At 47.3% G+C, this 18,954-nt stretch overlaps 1 protein-coding gene and 1 long non-coding RNA gene across 2 annotated transcripts in view; one reads left to right on the plus strand and one right to left on the minus strand.

Annotated features, from left to right (window-relative positions):
• Nucleotides 1–18,954, plus strand: part of ERC2 (ELKS/RAB6-interacting/CAST family member 2) — an 809,820-nt gene that overhangs the window by 750,580 nt on the left and 40,286 nt on the right. The window lies entirely within an intron of this gene.
• The window catches only part of LOC308567955, a 44,194-nt gene continuing 31,060 nt past the window's right edge, over nt 5,821–18,954 (minus strand). The window contains exon 3 of the long non-coding RNA XR_014000413.1: nt 5,821–6,056. This is a non-coding gene — a long non-coding RNA (uncharacterized lncRNA). The remainder of the gene's footprint in view (nt 6,057–18,954) is intronic.

An 18,954-nucleotide genomic window follows, 5' to 3' on the forward strand; every position in this document is an offset into this window, starting at 1 on the left:
TGGAAGGGGGTGACTCAGGGCACTGTTAATCTTTGGGAGGGAAGGAGAGGCAATGAATGCAAGTAATGACACCATCTTAGAAGGCACCCAGGAGAAACGTATTGGTTGTGTTTCTTTCTACCCCAAAACGTCAGGCGCCACATACTGATAATCAAGCCCAATTAATTACCTGTCATGTCATTTTGAAAATGAGATGAATAGTGAAATGTTTTTAAAATTTTTCACTTAATTGAAATCAGTGTTTATACGACTTGCCAAAGTTTTTCAAATGTGTGCGACAGGCTGGAAATGTTAGTGTTAAGAAGAGTTTCAGGCACATCAGATGCAAAAACATTGAAAACCATTCGTCTAATTTAATTGTCAAGTTGTGCCAAAAACGCTAACGTGATATCTTTGAAGAGTAATTGGTACAAAGGATATCCTCAAAGAGAAATATTTCCACACGTCTGGCTCTTATCTTGCCCTCGTTAAAATGTTTGCCTCCCCACTGGCAGAGGGAGCGCGTGCTCCTTGCCCGCCCCTTCCACGCCGGGACCCAACTTGTTCCGCAGATTTTTCAGCCACTGAACTTGAACAGGTTATTGGAATGAGTGCAGATCCCTTCTTCAGATTTGGCCTCATCGTCACAGAGGGATTTTTAATCCTTTGTTGAGGCCAAATGTGGTCTTCTTGTGTATTTGTTTAATCAGATAGGTTGGAAAGTCGCTGCCTGCCTGGCTCCTTGGAGACAAGGGCACCTGCTCACTGAAGTGAGATGAATTCTGGGGTTTCGGAGGCATTTCCTTGAAGTGTGTCCAGAGGCAACTTTTAGCCCCTCTCCCTCAATCACATAACCCAGAAGTTCCTGGAATGGGCCCAATGAGAGATGAGTGAAAGGTGAGGAAAATGGAGAACCCATTCCAATTTCATCACTCTAAAGAGAAGGGGATAAGATGCAGAAGTGGTCCCTGGGGGAGGGGGTGATGAGGGCCACCCACAGCGTCCCTGGGACACAGCTTTCCGTTCTGCGCGCGTGGGCTGCAGGTGACCCTACGGTTTGCCATAATCTTGCTGCACGCTCGTGTTGGCCATGGCCTGGAACAGCAGGTCACCTCCCGCCACATGCCAGAGCCCCCTTCCTGGTTCACCTCTACTTCTGCCACGTCACTGACCCCTTCCAGCACCATAGCACCTGCTCACTTGTCTTGTTCACTGTCTGTCACCTCTGATAGAATTTCATCTCCTTGAAGGCAGGACCCTTGTCCTCCTCACTATGTACCTGACCCATGGTTGTTACTCAATAGAAATTTGTTCAAATGATGAATGGAGATTTAAGAAATCACAAAATTATTGACATAGTAACATCTCTATTACAAGTAATAGTGGGGGAAATGGGTGTTTCTGCTGGCCAAATAGTCTGGTTAGCCAGCACAGGTTTCATGCATTTAAAAAAATTATATCCCCCCCATATATATATATGTATATATATATATGTACACACGTACAAATATTTTAAGGCACAGAATGCCAAAAGTCTGGATCTTCCTCTGATCCCTTTAAGATCTTGGTGTCAGCCATGTGGAAATCAGCCAGCACTATGCTCTGACTAGTGGGCAGGATGCCATGCGCCCGTGCTACTGGACAAAGCTTAACACCTTGTGAACTTTTCCAGACCTGCCCTTCAGCCAGCCTCCCGAAAAGGACTGGCTCTGCCAGCTGAGATACCCTCACTGGGCTCACCTTCTGGGGAGACCAGCCCTGCTGAATCCAGCCCTTGGCTTCTGTGATGCAAAATCTGGGGAATGATATGTGTGTGTGTCCAGGGGAAGAGTTAGGGCTGGAAAAGGGTGTCCTTGAAGAAAAAAGGAGAGTTGTGTGTTGGAGGAGCTTTGAGGCATGAGGTAGGAGGAACTAGGAATGCTGGAGGGAATGGGGGAGGTAGATGCAGAAGGGGATTTTACTGTGATCTTCTGGACTAGGGTGGTCATTTGGGTCCTTACCCAATCTTACTCTGGGTATGAGGCAGGATTCCACCTCCTCTCCTCCTGAAGTCAGACTTGAGCTTACGTCTTGCTCTGACTAATGGAGTATGAACAGAGGTAATATGTGTCACTTCTGGGCAGGAACTTAGAGCCTCGTGTAATTCATCTTGCTCCTTTCCTCTCTGCCTTCTGACTGTGGGAGCATGTGTCAAAATAGAGCCCAAGTAACCACCACAAGCAGGACCCCATGATGGCCCACGGTAGACACATAGCAAGAACAAAGAATAGATTTTGCCCTGTAAAGCCACTGAGATTTCAGATTATTACCGCAGCACAACTTGGTATGTCCTGGCTTGTATGTGACTGGTGCCCTTCCTAGTGATAAAGACAATCCAATAAAAAACTTGAATTTTTAAAGAGTCTTTTAATTAATCAATTTATTCAACAAATATTGTTTTGAGCACCTACTGTATGCCAGGCCCTGGAGGTACAGCAATGAACAAAACAAAAACCCATGCCCTCAGTGAGCTTATATCCCAGTTCAGGGAGCCGGACCATTTGAAAAAGATAAATATCTGAAATATTTGTTGATGATAAGTGCTTCTGTTTCATATTGTTAAGAAGAATAGAGCCATAAAGCCACAAAAGAAGCTAGGAAAAGTGCAGGATGGGTGCAATTTTAGATAAGGATACTTAGGAAGGCCTCAGCAAGAATGTCAAATTTGAGTGACAGGAAGGAGGTAAGGGAGTGAGCCTTGCTTATATCCGGGGGAAGAGCGTTGCTGCTGGGAACAGTGCATGCAAAGGCCCTGATATTGGTGTGTGTCTGACATGCTCGTGACTCTCGGTATGAGCATGGTGAGCACTGGCAGAGCATTTATCAGGAGGATGAATCAGAGAGGAAGGAAAGCCAGACTGTGTAAGTCCTCATGGGCCACAATAAGGACTCTTGCCTTTACTGTGAGCAAGAAGGCAAGTCATTGGAAGGGTTAGGGCAGTTGTTTGTCATGATCGGACTTCATTTTGATGGAAATTCTCTGGCTGACTTGAGAAGAGATGGGATGAGGGCAGGGGCAGGAAGGTTATTTTTAAAATCCAGAAAAAAAATGTTGAGGATTTGGACTAAAGTGGTGGCAGTGAAGGCAAAGGGAAATGGTTAGATTTTTGATGGGTTTTGAAGACAGAAATGACAGTATCTGCTGAAAGATTTGATGTGGAGTGTGAAAGACAGAAGTCCATGATGGCTCCAAAGTTTTGGCCTGAGCTGCTGGAGAAGTAGAGTTGCCACCATCTAGAACAGAGAAGATTACGGGAGGGGATGCATTGATGATCAGGAGCTAAATTTGGGAAATGTCCATTTTGAGATGCTTACTCACCATTGGTTGCTGGGTGATTCTTCTCTCACCTTTTCGACACTCTGAGCTGAGACCAGCTTTATAAGCTTGGCCAAGTTGAACCAGGACAATGGCTTCACTAGAACTGACCCAAACTGCGGGTCTCTTGTGCCCACACGAGATTCATCACAATTTAGGGGGCAGCCTTCTGGGAGATACCAAGAGAACACGAGATTTCCTTCTCAATAAGAGCTCACCGCTATGAAATGTACTTGGCTAGTGGGGCCCATAGACTTGTAATGAGCTGAATATAGATTCAACTGGGCTATAAAATAAAATAATAACTATTTTAATATACAGCATCTCCCTGCCAAGGCAGCTGAAGAGAAGGCTATGAGCAATAAAATTAGTCCAGAGAAAGAAATGAGAAACCACTGAAAACAGCCACCTTCTATTAGAAGGGCCCAACGAGGGAAGCCGTCACCAAGAGTGAACTCACCAGATAGAGATAAAACAGTTGTGAGAGAAAAGGCCGGAAGGAAAGTTTCCAGGCTGCTGTCTGTTGATCCACTAATCACCAGAGTGACCTCATCCATCCCCCTGGCTTCATCTTCCATCCATGGGTGATGACTCTAAAGTCCATAGCAGGCCTCCAGAACCCTGTTTCCATCCCCACTGGGCAATCTCCATCTCAGTGTCTTCTCACCCTCGCTCCGGATCTGGTCCTCCTGGAAAACCTTGGAATTGTCATTATCTCTTCCTTTTCTTTCACCTCCTGCACCCAGTATGCCCATTTCTTACCATCTCACCATTTCCATCATCTCCCAGCTGGACCATAGCAGCCTCCCAGCTGGTCATCCTGTTCCTACCCCAGTCTCTATACCTTCATAAAGACCATGTTTTTAAGAGAAAATCAAATTAAAATCCTCTAATGGGATAAAATCCAAAACACTTATCAGGGCTTCACAGTCCCACATAATGGGGGACTTGCCCACCTCTTAAATTGCACTTCTAAGCACTTTTCCTTTGCTTAATTAGTCTTTTGCCTGTTCCTCACACACAGCAAGCCCTTTCTGGCCTCAGGGCCTTTGCACAGGCTCAGTCCACTGCCTGGAGTGCTCTCTCCCAGATGTGCACCTGATGGTTCAAGCTGTCTTCCCCTAAGCCCCCTGCCCAAACCATCGATTACTCTCCATCATATAACCACAACTAGTTGTCTTCATGGCCATTATAACCATAGGAAAGGATCTTGTTTATTTGCATATATATGTGTACATATATATACATGTAAACACACATACATGTATATATGTATACATATATATAATTATATATATACATATATATAATTATTATTGTTTTTTGTTTTTTATTTTATTTTTAAATATATCTTTATTGATTTCAGAGAGAGAGAGAGAGAGAAACATCAATGATGAAAAAGTCATTGATCGAGGCCACAACCCAGGCATGTGCCCTGACCGGGAATCGAACCCCAATCACCTGGATCCTAGGTTGACGCTCAACCACTGAGCCACGCCCAGCCGGGCTATTATTGATTTTTAGAGAGAGAAGAAGGGAGAGGGAGAGAGAGAGAAACATCGATGTGAGAAGGAAACATAGATTGACTGCCTCTTACATGCCCCCTACCACAGATCGAGCCCACAACCCGGGCGTGTGCCCTGATCAGGAATTGAATGGGCAACCTTTCAGAGCACTGAACAATGCCTAACCAACTGAGCCACACTGGCCAAGGCTATGTGCTTATATATTCCCTGCCTTCCCCACACATATACAAGCACTATGAGAAAAAGGACTTTTTTCATTTCTCTCTGGATTTCTAGCACCTAGAATGTGGTCTAATATACATACATGCACATTTTTATATGAATGAATGATCAGCATATAATGGCAAGCCTTAATTGAATAATTTACTACTTTGCATAATACACACATGCATTTGTCTACTTTGTTCCTGGCACATCTAACAGTACCTGATACATAGTAGGTGCTCAAAATTGTTTTTCACAATGAATGTATTTACTTCTTCATGTCACCCATTTTGCAGATGAGAAGTTACATGTTTGCCCAAAGTCTCCCAGTTGGTAAACGGTGTAGCCAGGATTTGGACTCACACAGTCAGAATGGAGCAGATGCTCTTGACACAGAGTAGGAAGTTCATTTTCTAGAACAAAAGTCAATCCTACTTAAACCCAGAGCCAGAAAACTCGACACCCAGGACATTTCCCCCCAGGCTTAGAGACCTCTGCCTCCCCACCGGATGTAATAATCTCATCTGAGGCATAAACAAGAAGAAATTTGGAATTTGAAAGAAGTCTAGTTTTGGATTTGCAACTTGACAGCGGTCTTTGACTGGCCCCGATTTCAGTTGCCATTGAACGTGCCTGTAAAGACTGAGCATTTACATCCAGCTCAGTGCAGCCCGCGGTTCAGAGTCTGAAATCCAATGATTATTTCTGAAAGGATTTTATTTTAAAAGCCTTTGAGTGACAAATGATTTAGCAAGTTTTCAACACTGTGCTTCATGTGGTTTCAGTTGCCAGAGGGTGACTTACGGCCAAGCTTGGGCGCTCTAACCCAGTGAGCTTACACGGGCCTAAGCAGTCACATCTTTTTTATTATGTTTAATCAAGTTGAGCACTTTTTCTTGTCTGAGTGGTTTATTGTCGTCCTGATGGCAGCATCTCAGCGGGCTGGGAAGGAACACCAGCGGATAGAGCTGAGGAGAGCATAGTCTCTGACCCTGCAGAAAAGAGAGCACAGCCGGGGCAGAAAGGGTTAATCCCCGCACAGTGCCTGTGGCCCACACTCGTTCCCTCTCTTCCCACAAGGTCCTTGACTTGGAGGTGAGTTAAAGCTCTTCGGGATAGAGCTATCTGGTTATTATTATGAAATACCCATTTTATTCAATATCCACTTGTCTTTTAATGTTTATTCTGGATATTTTACATGCACCATTTATTCATTCCTTAAACAACTATTTTAGTTAGAATTAGGTTTGGCTTAGAATGACAGAAATCCTAAAACAATCGTGAAATTTATTTTTTTCTCATATAAAGTAAGTCTGGTAAGAGGCAGCGCATGTCCAGGTAAGGGGTGTCATGATGTCATCAGGGACCCTGGTTTCTTTAACTTGCTGCTCTTTCATCCCAGCAAACTGGCCTGCAGCCCACCGCCTGTTTTTGTAAATAAAGTGTTATTGGAACCCGGCCATGCTCATTTATTTACGTATTGTCTATGGCTGCATTCTCACTACAACAGAGTTGAGTAGCTGCCACAGAGAACATATGGCCCGCAAAGCCCCAAATACTTACTATCTGACCCCGAAAGGAAAACAGTTGCTGATCCCTGTCCCAGGACATGGTTTTTGCCTTCGGATTAAAAATGGCCACTCAAGCCCACCCTTCATGGCTCCATTCTGGGCAACTGGAGTGAGGAGGGGTGAACGAAGGGCCCTTCCCCTCCCTCTAGGCCGCAGACACGTCCTAGGCACCGCATGTAAATAACCCGTCTGCTTATATTCCACCGGTGGCAATTTAGACCAGTGGTGCCACAGCTGCAAGGGAGGCTGGGAAATACATTCATTATTCTAGCGGCCACGTGACTAAGAGTCAGAGATCCTATGACTTAGAAGAATGTCTAACACGAACTAGGTGGACAACTAGCAGTGTCTCTGTCACAAGAATCCTGTACGTGGATATTGTTATTCCCACATGACGGTTGGGGAAGCTGAAACTCAAGCACTGAAGAGATTTATAAGACACACCCCAGTTTCAGAACTGGTTAAAATGTGGGGGGAAATAGGCCACATGCAGTTGGAGGATTAGAAGCTATAAAGGAAGCATCCTTCCTTAGTATTTTCCCACTGTCCTAAAATGCTCTACTCCACCCCCCCCCCCCCAGCTTTCCTTGCTCCCCTAGACTCGACCCACCTTCTTCAAGGGCAGAATGGTGCCTTCCTGGTTCCAAATAGCCACAGGTCTGTCCACCTTCAAAACCCCGAGAAGAAAGGCAGCTCTTGGCTCAGCAGGGAGATCCTTTAGGATGAGGCCTGTGTCGTATGCATCTTAGGATGACCCAGCACCTCACACAGGCCTTGGAACAGAATAGATGCTTAGCAAACCATTACCAAGCTGAGCACAATTAGATCGCGAGTTCCTTTGAAGTAAGAACCGTGTCATCTTCTCCTGTATCCAACTTTTTTATGGTCTTGATCATGCTGCAAATATTGTGGGTAACTGTATCAGTCAAAATTAGTTCAGTTCCAAGTGGCAGAAGCCCAGCTCAAACTGGCTGAAGCTGAAAAGAATATTTATTGGCTAACGTTACCGAGAAGTCCAAGTGGGGGTGATTCTGTGTGCCTGCACAGCTGGATCTCAGATTCCCTCTCTCTCTCTCTTCACTTATCAGATATATATCCCACCCCTGTTGCATTTATCTCCCTTCTTTGCTTCTCTCGGCATGTTGGCCTCATCTCCTTCTACAGAAGGCTGAGGGAAAGGGAGCAATTTCCTCACATCTCCTGGTCCTTTCTGCTCTGGATCCTGGAGGAAGACTCAGCTGGGGCACTTGCCACCCTAGAACCGATCACCATGACCTGGGGTTGAATAATCTGATTGGCCAGGTCCCAGTCAAGAATCCATCCTGGGGCTGGGAAAGAGAGTGGATAAGCCTCTCCAGGTACATACGAGGTAGAGAGGGTCCAGATACCAGGTATACAAGAGCAATCTATTGTACTCTTTTTACAGACATGGTCCTTGGAGTAAAAATATAAAGGCTATAAGGGTGCAACTCAGCAGTCCACTAGCAAAATTCCCTCTGACGAGCAGAACTCAGATGGCCATTTAGGGGAAAACAGTCCACCCTACTTACTGCTAAGAAGTCGTTATTATTTCTTTCTAAACATTGATGAAGGTTGTAGAAACTCAGCCTTCCAAACAGACTTCATCTCCTTCACATGTGTGCATTCTCTCTGGTATCCAGGACTGAGATTCGGGCCTTTTCCTCGTACATCAGTTACTGTTTATTTGGGATTCATATGTTTCTTTGACCTTCCGTGCAAGGTTGATGGATGGATTTTTAAGCATCTTTAAATGAATTACAATATATGCCAAACTTATATTTTTGTAATATTTCTGCCAAACTGGACTACAGTAGATGGCTTATTTCCACATTCCTTTGGAATGTGCATGTTCATAAAATTTTACGCCTGTCAGTTGGTAATTTGCCAACATTCATTTGCTATCACATCACGATCATTTTTTTTTTTTTTAAACACAACAAAAAATTTTAAATGCAGGTATTAGCATGGACAGAAATGTCTTTCAATAGCATGTCATTTTGGATGTCTTGGCTGGAGAAAGATGAGCTCAGTAAGTGAAGGTGCAGCTGGAAAGAAATGGAAAAAAGAGATGAAGGGCAACTGGGCTGGTGATCTTGGTGTTGGTCCGTGTTGCATAAACTCTCATCACCAACCTGGGAGGCCGCTTTCTCTGCAGGCAGGGCACGCAAAACATTTGTGCTTTTCTCATGTGACATCCGCAGGCTCAGTTAAGCTGTATATAGTTATTCTGGTAGTTGAGACTCTTGGTTTCAAGAGACAAATACCCAATTCTAATGGGCTTCATTTAAAAAGAAGGGGGAGAGGGAGGATTTTTCATCTTAAATAACCATAAAGCCCAGGAGCCGATTGACTTCAAGTATAGCTGGATCCAGAAGCACATATGAGGTTATCGAGATGCTGTTTCTCTCTATCTGTTGGCTCTGCTCTGCTCTCTCTGGGTTGAATGTCTTCTTAGATTGAGGTGGCAGGATGGCTGCTATCAGTGTCAGGCTGACATCCAAAAACACTATGAAGAGACAGCTACTTTACTAACAGTTCCAGGGAAAGTCCAGGGCAAACTCTCATTGGGCTGGTTTGGGACATGTGTCCATCTATTGCTGAAAAATCTGCCATGGCCAAGAGGATGCTGCATTTTGATTGATCATGTCTGACCCCATGCTTCCTCTTAGATGGGGCATAGACTGAGGATGGAGGATGGGTGGTTTCCCTCCCAAATTTGGGGTGCCATTATTAGAAGAAGGCGGCGGATACTGGCAGGAAAAAAGAAGAGTGGCCCTCTATGCCTACCTTTTTGAAAGGTGCAGTGTGGCCACAACCACAGCCCCTCAAAATTAGGAACCGAGGATTTCAGGATGGGGATTCTGGAAGGACTCTCACAAATCATGAAGATTGCTGAGATTCAGGAATGTTTTTAGCCTTTATTTTCAAATTAACTATTTTGCCAAATGCCAGTAAATTCTTTTGGTTGAAGTAAAGCTGAAGGACCCCGACCCAATTTGCTGAATCCTCCTTATGACCTCTCTCAACCCGCATAAACACAGCCAGTCTCTGAGGGTCTCCCGTGATCTTCTAAGAACTACATACAATAATCTGTGAACTCATACAAAACCATAATGGACACATGGAAAAATGAAAAATCAGGGATGGAAAAAAATTTGCACAAGAACAAAAGCTTGTCACCTTCCAAGGTGACAGAGCTGGTTCTAAACTGCAGGATTGCAGGATGTCTGATTTCTAACCCAAAGTTGTTCTCTCTCTCTCGCTAAGAAAAGAAGCAATAATTTGGCGTACTTTCTACTGGGAACATGCTTACATCACCTAATCGATCTGCCTGAACTGATGAAGCCGTATTTCCTTTAGCCATTGATATATTGATGAGCCAATCTTTCAAGTTTGCATCCTAAGCTATAGGGAAGAGCCCTCCATCCTTTGGTTCCCTGTGTCTTGCTGGGAGAAAAGGTTCAGTGTACTCAGGGGATGTTAGGGCTTAAAGGGCCGACAGTCTGCCAAGGCAATGACCTAAGCACCTGCCACAGCAGTGGGTTTCTGATCATTCGGTTCCCCTTTGATCATATTTCTAACCTATGTTGGTCTAAGACTTGACCATATAATAGCTTTTTCTCAGTCTTCCCTGAAATTTTTCTAGTTCTCTCTCATTGCATAACAAACTACCCCAAAACTTAGTGACTTAAATAGCCATTTTCTTATATCTCACAATCATGTGGCTCAGAAATACCATCAGGGCTCAGCTGGGCAGTTCAGCTCCAGGTGGTGTGGACTGAGGTCACACCGAATGATACTCAGCTGGTGGCTGGGCTGGAGAGTCCAAGAATACTCCAGTCGCATACTTGGTGCCTTGGTGGGGCCAGCTGGAGCCTGAACTCAGCTGGGCCCCTCTTCTCCATGTCCTTGCAGAGCCTTCCCTGCGGCTCTCTCTCTGGGTAGTCTGGGTCCTTACGTGAAGCTTCGGGCACCAGGAAACCAAGGCAGACGCTGCTGGTCCTTGTGGAGACTGGCCCACAACATCACTTTCACCATACTCGGCTGGTCAAAGCAGACACAGACCAGAGCAGGTTCAAAGGGGGGCAAACGAACTCCACTTCAGTCCACACAGAGCTGTACCGTGGACACTGTCTCCTGTTGCAGTTTACAGAAACCTGTGCATTTTCAAAGAATTTCGTAACTGCAGTTTTGGATTGACTTCGTCGAAGCAGCTTCCCTTGTCCAGTGAAGGAGCTCCCAGGAGGGTCAACAATGTGAATTTCTGTGTCAGAGGACCCTGGAGCAGAGCTGCCCAACTTCCCTGGCGTGTGCTTCTCAGGGGGACCTTGTGGAAATGCAGATTCTGAGACAGCAGGTCTGGAGTGAGGCCTGACATTCTGCATATCTGACGATCTCCCGTGTGGGCCTTGATGACATGTTCTGGTTCAAGGCCCACACTTAGAGAACAACGCCCTAGGGTGATGGTCCTTAGCTCTATATAGCAGCTGAGGCCATTTTACAAAAGACTTCACAAGTTGAGACTCTGTGCAGAAGAACTCTGGGTGAAGGGACTAACACATGGGGACCTAGATCTGGCTAACTGCCACCCTCTAAAGGGTCTCAAGAGAACCTCAGAGAAGGACTTAGGGATCCCAGAATCCAAGATAAAAAAATACAGACTTAGAAGGAAGCTAGGGAGGGAGCCATCCATAAGTAGTGGCGGGCCGCCCAATAGAAAGAAACTGGCAGCCCAGTGACAGTAAAGGCACTGATGTTTCCATAGCCATCTCTTTGGGCCTCCAGCAGCCTTTGGAGGGCAGTGCTATTATCTCATTCCTATATCATTGAATAGGAGCCCGAGGCTGCAGCGAGGCCAGAGCCAGTGTGGGCTCTGGAGGAGCGCAGCTCAGAGGCACCTAGCTTTGCTCTGATGTGGGGCGAAAGCAGTGCCCATGGCATAGATAGGGTCAGTGTGATGACACGTGCAGAACATGCAGCACCGAGCACAGCTCCAGGGATGTGCTCAGCGAGCAGGCTCTGTGGCACCCCTTCAGGTATTTCAGTTCCACATGGAGTGGGTGTTCCCAGTGAGAGTGTCAAGCATCACGTATCCCTCTGCCTCCAGGTAGCAAACTTAGGCTACGTAACCCTGGGCAGGGATAACAGTTGGAAGGACTCATATGCTAGGATCTCTAAGTTCCCTCCAACTCAGTAGTTCTCAACTGCTGAGCAATTCTGCTCCCCAGAGGGAGCTATTGGCAGCTAATGGCTGGAGGCCAGGTTGTTGTTAAACAGTGCACAGCAATTATGGGGCCCAAATGTCAGTGGTACTGAGTTTGAGATCCAGTCTGACATTCTACGCTAATTACTTGACCCAGAACTCTATCTCTGTCATACTTTATGCTAAGACAGAGGGCGGCAAACTGTTCTGTGAGCCAAACAGAGTCTGTTTTTGTAAATAAAGTTTTATTGGAACACAGCCATGCCCATTCATTTACCTGTGGCTGCTTTGGAGGCACGAGTTTGTCACCACCATGCTGACCGCCTGCCCGAGAGGAGCTGGGCTGCTGAGGGTTTGCCTGGAGCTGAGGAGGGATGGCGTGGGCATCGCTCCTGGTACTTCATGACTCGAGCGGGCGCCTCACCTCTGGGCTAACATTTCTTCAGCAGCCCAGCCGAGATAAGGCTCCTGGCCCCCACCTTGCTCCAGAGGGTGGGGACGGATGAGATCATGTCTGAGCAGCCCCCGTGGGCTCCTGTGAGATAGGATGGCCATCCGTACCCCATGGGGTGAGTGTCTTGTTCCCCTAGAAACTGATGATTCAGCATGAAATATGGCCTTGCCCGGGACGGAGCTGAAACAGGCCAAAGCCTGGGGTCAGGCCCTTGCTGGAAGGGAAGGATTAAAAAGAAATTAATCTCTCTTGTTCTCTCTTTGTTCGCCATCTCCAGTGGAGAGAGGCCAAAGGCAAGGAGGACATTGATGGATGGACTGAGGGTGTTGTCCTCTGAGGCCTCTCTGGGTGGAGTTGGGAGGAATCTAGGCTGCACCCTGAGCACCTCGCCCACCAGTGCTCAGGCCCCATCCATCAGGGATCTTCATCGGCCTTGTTTCACCAGCCAGGTCTCTCGGGACACATGCACGTGTTGTCTGACATGGCTAATTTAAATTTCTAGCATTGATTTCCAACAACTTCATTGCTAAACATGTAGCTATTGAGACGTAAAATGAGCTACTGAGGTAGGACCCCCCTGAGAGGCGGGAGTTCAGGTTGGTAAGATATGAGGGCGCCAGATTTTACGGGCACCCGGAGCTATGGCTTCAGTCCCAGGGTTGAGGTGTGTGTGGGCATTGGGCGTATGCATGCATTTCACTTTGTCCCCCCAGCGAGAGGCCACTGTGAGGGGGGATTGTGGCTCAGAACCGTACTCCACGGATGCTGCCTGGAATCGGAACCTCAGAGTTGGAGAAACATGTCTTTCAGGGAAGGAAGAAAGATGTAGAAAAACTTGCAGAAGGCTGAACAATCCAGGAAGGAAAACATTTCTGTGGTTCAGACCTACAGAGAGTTGCGTGGAGTGAGCACAGCTGGGCTGGCTCAGGCTCTAGGGACGAGGGGAAGCGGGCCCGGGAGCCCCGCTGCAGGGGAACCCGTGCCAGACAGAGCTGCGTGCCTTGGGCGATCCAGAGGTGAGGTCCAGCCTCCCTCCGCCCCTGCTGCCTCCATGTGCGGGTGCTCACTGGGCATCTGCCTCTGCAGCCCTCGCTGTGGGACTAATGCGAGGAGTTCTGCGGGGGAGGTGGTCCTGTCCCCCGTGCAATCCATGCCCGCTTTTGGTCATTCCGATCTGAGCCGCCCTTTTGGAGGACCACAGAGCAAGGATGGATCAAAAGTTTGGCATGCGAACCACTGTTTACCCCTCTATCTCTAACACATTCCATACTTCAGAGATTCAGCGTGGATCTCGGAGCAGAATTTGGCCCATTCCATGGTATGAGGCGCATATTAAAAACATACCCCAAACATGTAAACTCTCAGACAATAGCATTGCAGAGCAAAGCATAATATTATTTAAAATCTGGGCCAGAGGTCGCAAACACAGAGACTTCTCTGGAACTGTTAGGGATACTAGCGGAGGAATTATAGCCATTTGACGCACAGCAGACGGACTTCTGCTAACTTCAGTGGTGCATCTGTTTGGCTGGCCACGGTTACTCCGGGCCTTGTATCCATTGTTAAGGAGGAAATGAATTGCTAAAGGGGAATTCAGTGGCTGGAGCATCTTCTGGAACCTGTTTTCTTCATCTTTTGTAACCACAGATGTTTGCAACTTTAAGACATCACTCCTGAGTTACTTGGAGGGACTTCTTGAAATTAGGGTTTCTGCAAATGATAAGAATAGTTGGGATCTCACTTTTTTTCCCACTTGAATTCTTTCATTCGTACCCGCATTCCTGAGATATTTACTGAGCATCTACTATGTGCCAGGCTGTCTACTAAGTGTTTGAGGTGTAACAGTGGGCAAAGTCAGACATTACCCCTGCCTCATTGGGCGTTCAGTCAGTTGGCAAAGACAGATGTGAATCAAAGGATTACACACATAGTAAGCACTGGAGTTGGAATTAAAATTGAGGCATTTTAACTCTGAAATCCTGGTCATTAACCCATACAGTAGGAGGAGTTGAGCTCTGGAGGTCCAGGGGGGCTTCCCTGAAGAAGTAGCAATTAAGTCATGATCTGAAGGATAAGTTGGAGTTGATTAGGTAAAGAGACAGTGTTCCAGGCAGAGGGAACAGCTCGTGCAAAGGCCCTGTGGCTGGAGGCCATAGGGAATGCAGAAAGCAAAGAGGATGGTGGGGGAGCAGTTGGCAGTGGCCAGACCATGCCAGGCGTTGACTGGAGTGTTCTTCCCAGGCTTCTTCCAAATGGATTTCCTGCCCACATTGCATGGCTTTATGCTGGAAGCAACCCTTGGGGCGTGCAGAGTGAGCTGTTTAACTTTCAGAGATAGCAGAACTCAAGCAGCAACTACTCAATGCATGAAGTATTCCCTCCAGCGGTGGCCAGAATAAGCGAAAGCTAGCTTTGCAGGCTGCCATCTGTTGTAGAAACCTTTGCCCTCAGCTGCCTCAGAAAGCAGAGCTTTAGCCAGAATTGCTACAGGATGGAGATAAAGACATTAAAGATGCACTGAGAGGGAGGCAGACCCTGGCTGGGCCCACAGAATATCCATTGTTCACCTGCTGTTTTCCCTGCTGCTTCTTTGTCAGGTGTGGACTCCTGCCATTCCAGAACGTGCCTCCCTCAGCTTTCCTCACACTGTCCCCTCCACCAGGGGCGCCACCTGTTACTTCCCACCCCAAATTCTGCAGGTCAAATTCCAACTTTCTTTACATTGGTGCTACAGTGCCGTCTCCATGCAGCCATCTCAGGCCCTTCACCAGAAGAAGGTTCTCACTCCTTGTGTGTGAGCAAAACTTTTTATCTCCCTCTCGCAGCATTTGTCACATGTTTTCTTGTATTTCTGTCACTCACGTTCCTGTCTCATTTCTCCTAAAAGACTGTAAACTCTAGGTGTGTGTGTGTGTTTATATCCTGGAATCACACAGTGTGCCTGGCACAGGGCTAGGCACAGAGTAGGCTTTCAGTAAATAACTGCTGGATGTTGCTGATAGGCTTTGCCTCTCCATCACACAGTCAGCTCTTCTCTTTTCAACTCCCTCAGTTGTGAGTGAAAGAAAAAACAGCTCCAAAATCACATATGCAAACAAAAGAATGTATTTGCATATGGAATTGGAAGATCACGAGCCACCTTCAGGCCTGGTGGGATCCAGGGGCTCAAATGATGTGGTCAGGACCTGACTTCTCTCCACCCTAGGCCTTACTTTCCTATGTGTTGGTTACCACCCCAGGCTCCACCTGGCAGCAAGGTGGCAACCAGTCACCATACTTTCAGGTTCAGGTCCATTGGCAAAGAGAAGTCTTCTCTCTTCCAGTAGTCCAGCAAACCTCTCAAAACACCTCACTGGACCTGAATGAGACACTGTGGGCCAGGGTATGTGATACTGTGATTGGTCAGGCTGAGTCACATGCTCTGGGGCTGGGGCTGGGGGAGAGTGTGTGGACAGAGGTGAGGAGGTGAGAATTTGGGCTACCTTCCTGGAGGTGAGGTCACTGGGTGCTACGGGGTGGAAACCCATGCCTCTACCTGCCTACAGGGCAGTAAGGTGACCCCATTTTGGACTCCCTGCTTTTGAAAGGTCGCTGCTGACATCCTTAGAGTGGGAATGTCCAGGGTGAGAGAAAGGATGATTCAGCCCTAGATTTTAGGTCCCAGCCCTTCCTCTCAGAGACCTGCAAAGGAAACCCCGCAATTTTTAAGGCTGGCGAAGAGTTAGGAAGGGCTGTTGAGTGAGTCCTTTGGGCTCTTCCTTGCTCTGTCTTTCTCTGTCAAAGTGAAATGTTTGTCTCCAAGGGAGGACTGGAGTCCTCTGATTAAGGAGACAGAGGTTCTTCCTGCTTCAGGAAGTTCTGCAGCCCCTTGGGGTATCAATGTGACAGTTTCTGGGTGCTGTGACCCTCCAGAGTAGGATCGGGGGGAGGCTTTTGAGGTTTCAGGGTTCCCAGGCACAGTATGTTGGAATTACTCTCTCCTGCTCAGACCTTTCTTCTCTGACCCGCTCTCTCCGGGAGGGGGAACCTTCGGCAGCTCTAAGGGTATGTCCTGACAAGGTGCCGAGGGCTGCCAGGAGGCACCGCGGGGCTGGGCCCGAGTGCCCATTCATGCAGCTTTTCTGCCTCCCGAGGGCAGGGACCAGGCTCGGTTTGCTGGCTGCTGTGCTGAGGGCTTCCTCCCAGTCATCATACTGATTCCTGAAGAACCTGAGACTTGGAAACTTGACTGACCTGGCCCAGGGTCACCCAGGTGGTCAGAAGTTGACTCGTGTTGTCTGATCCTAGAACGTCCACTCCCAGCCATTTTGCTGATCAGCCTAACCCGGTTCTGAGGCATCCACGACCCTCCCCTCAAAATGTTAGCACCTCTGGTGCTCATTCCTCCTTCTGGAAGATGCTCTGGCTCTTGCCTGAGACACACGCGAGGGCCTGGCGGTGGTGGGGAGACACAGCTTCCTCACTCGGGCCCTGCCCAGGGCCTGCCTCTGCTCGGAGGCCTGCTTCTTTCTTAATTTAAAGCTCAGATGTGCTCAAGCTGGAGCTGATAGGGTTTCTGCACCGGGCGAGACAATGAAAACGCATTGCTGGCATGGTTTGAATTAAAGGAGAATTTCCCGTTTTTCATAAACATTTACAGTAGTTGTGGATGCAGAGTTGAAAGGTTTAGGGTTTTGGTGTTTAATTAGAAACAAATGCCCTTTACGGTCCTGTTAGCGAGGGCGGCAGGTCCCCGATTATTAGGATTATTCCTATTATTTGTGCCTGCATTGTGATTTTTTTCCGTGGCGCCTGGTACCGACTTGCCCAAGGTGGCTGGGTGTGGCGGTGGGGAATGGGACCCGCAGGGTCGCTGGTGAAGTTTCTGTTCAGGAGCCAGGCTTTGGGTCGGCTTGGGGCCCCGCCTCGCAGGCTCCCTTCCTTCCTTTGCAGGGCCCGTGTGAGCTCAGGGCAGCTGCAGCCTCCCCTGGAGCCCGGGCAGAGAGAGGTTTGCCGGCCTTGAGAACCCAGGCTCCCGACGTGAGGCCCCTGGGCCCGTGGCTCAGCCCTGACTTGGTTGAAAACAAGGGCAGCCTGCAGCGTGAGCACATGCGTGGAAACCCAGCTCCCTGGGAAGCAGCAGAGAAAAATCACAGCCATGCAGTTTGCAAGTGACTTTATTTTGCATTGATGGAGATCCAAGGCTGTCCCAGGCAGGAGCAGGAGAAAAAAGAGCCCATCATAGGAGCCTGAGACGCTTCCTACTGCAGGAGAGGGTGTCATCCATTTAGTGTCATCCTGAAAATAAACCTGCGTCTGCTGCTACAGTCCCCATTCGGCCCTCTCTGAACTTCTGTCTTAAAAACCATAATAAAAGGATGGAAAATGCCTGAAAGTCCTTTCTACTTGTTAAGGGTATCACGAGCTCCCATAAAGCAGTGTTTTTGAATATTTGGTGATAAAGTGGCCATCTCAGTTATTTCATAAGCAATTAAAGAGGTCAAAAAAGTTTACAGCCAGAGGGTCTTAGAAGCACTTCAAAAGATCAGTCCCATTTTTCAGATGAGATGACTGAGGAGGAAAAGGGAGGATCACGGGGGAGGAGGGGAGGGCCGGCGCAGCCAGGTCCTCTGCGCCCCGGGACACTGCATCTAGCCCGGTACAGAGTCAGGTGTGTTTTGTGTTATCTCCTCTCAGATGGATTGAGACACTTTTTGGAAGACGTTCAGCCTTCCCTGTAAAAGACGAGGCTGGATTACATGATTCCCCCCACAAAACAGTGATAAAAACACTATTCCATGATTTGTTATAGAAAATGTTAGTAATTTTAAAGTAGAAACTAAAAATCACCCCCATTCCTACCTCCTAAAAAGACAATTCCATGACGGTTAGTGTGTCCTGGTCTCCTGTCCTTTTTTTTTAACTTAGGAAATCAGACTTTAAATGATGCAGAGGGTGGCTGTGGGGTTTGAGCCTTAGCACCGCCATTTCCTAGCTGTGACCTGGAGCCAGCTACTTAACCCGAACAGCCCCCGTGTCCTCATCAGGCTCTCATGAGGATGAAACAGAATTATTAATGTAGGGCATTCAGCTCCGTGTTCACTGCATCTTAATAACTTGCCATTGTTATCATCATAAGAAAAATAGAAAAATCTGGGAGCCCCACAATCATAACAACACAGAATTATCAAGCTACAAAAGCCAAACAAAATGACACTAACATAGAAGAATGTCATTCAGTGGGTCGGCTTTTCATCTTAGTTCCTAAATTCATTTGAACAATAAAAAAAATAATTTTTAAGGAACAGATTATTAGAAAGCAACAAAGAACAAGCCCCTGTATCTCCTGCCCAGAGGAAACCTCCACTCAACTGTTTCTACACGGTCAAAAACGTGACTGTGGATGTGCAATTACAGGACATACGCCAATGAGGCGTCGCCAGCGGTCCCTTTCCTCGCCTCTCTTTCTCTCTCCCTCCAAATTCCCTGGTGGGGTTACACCAGCCAATTTTAATAGAACAAAGTCATATAATGAACTTTTTCACATAAAATGCATTTTTCCATGATTCACTCACTGTACCTTGTTTACAAAGCTTGTAAATACAGTAGATTAAATGGGTCCCTTTCTCTAGTGTGCAAAAGTCCAGACTCCTCCAAGCCAG

This window comes from Miniopterus schreibersii (assembly GCF_964146895.1).
Source record: "Miniopterus schreibersii genome assembly, chromosome: 15".
NCBI classification, from domain to species: domain Eukaryota; kingdom Metazoa; phylum Chordata; class Mammalia; order Chiroptera; family Miniopteridae; genus Miniopterus; species Miniopterus schreibersii.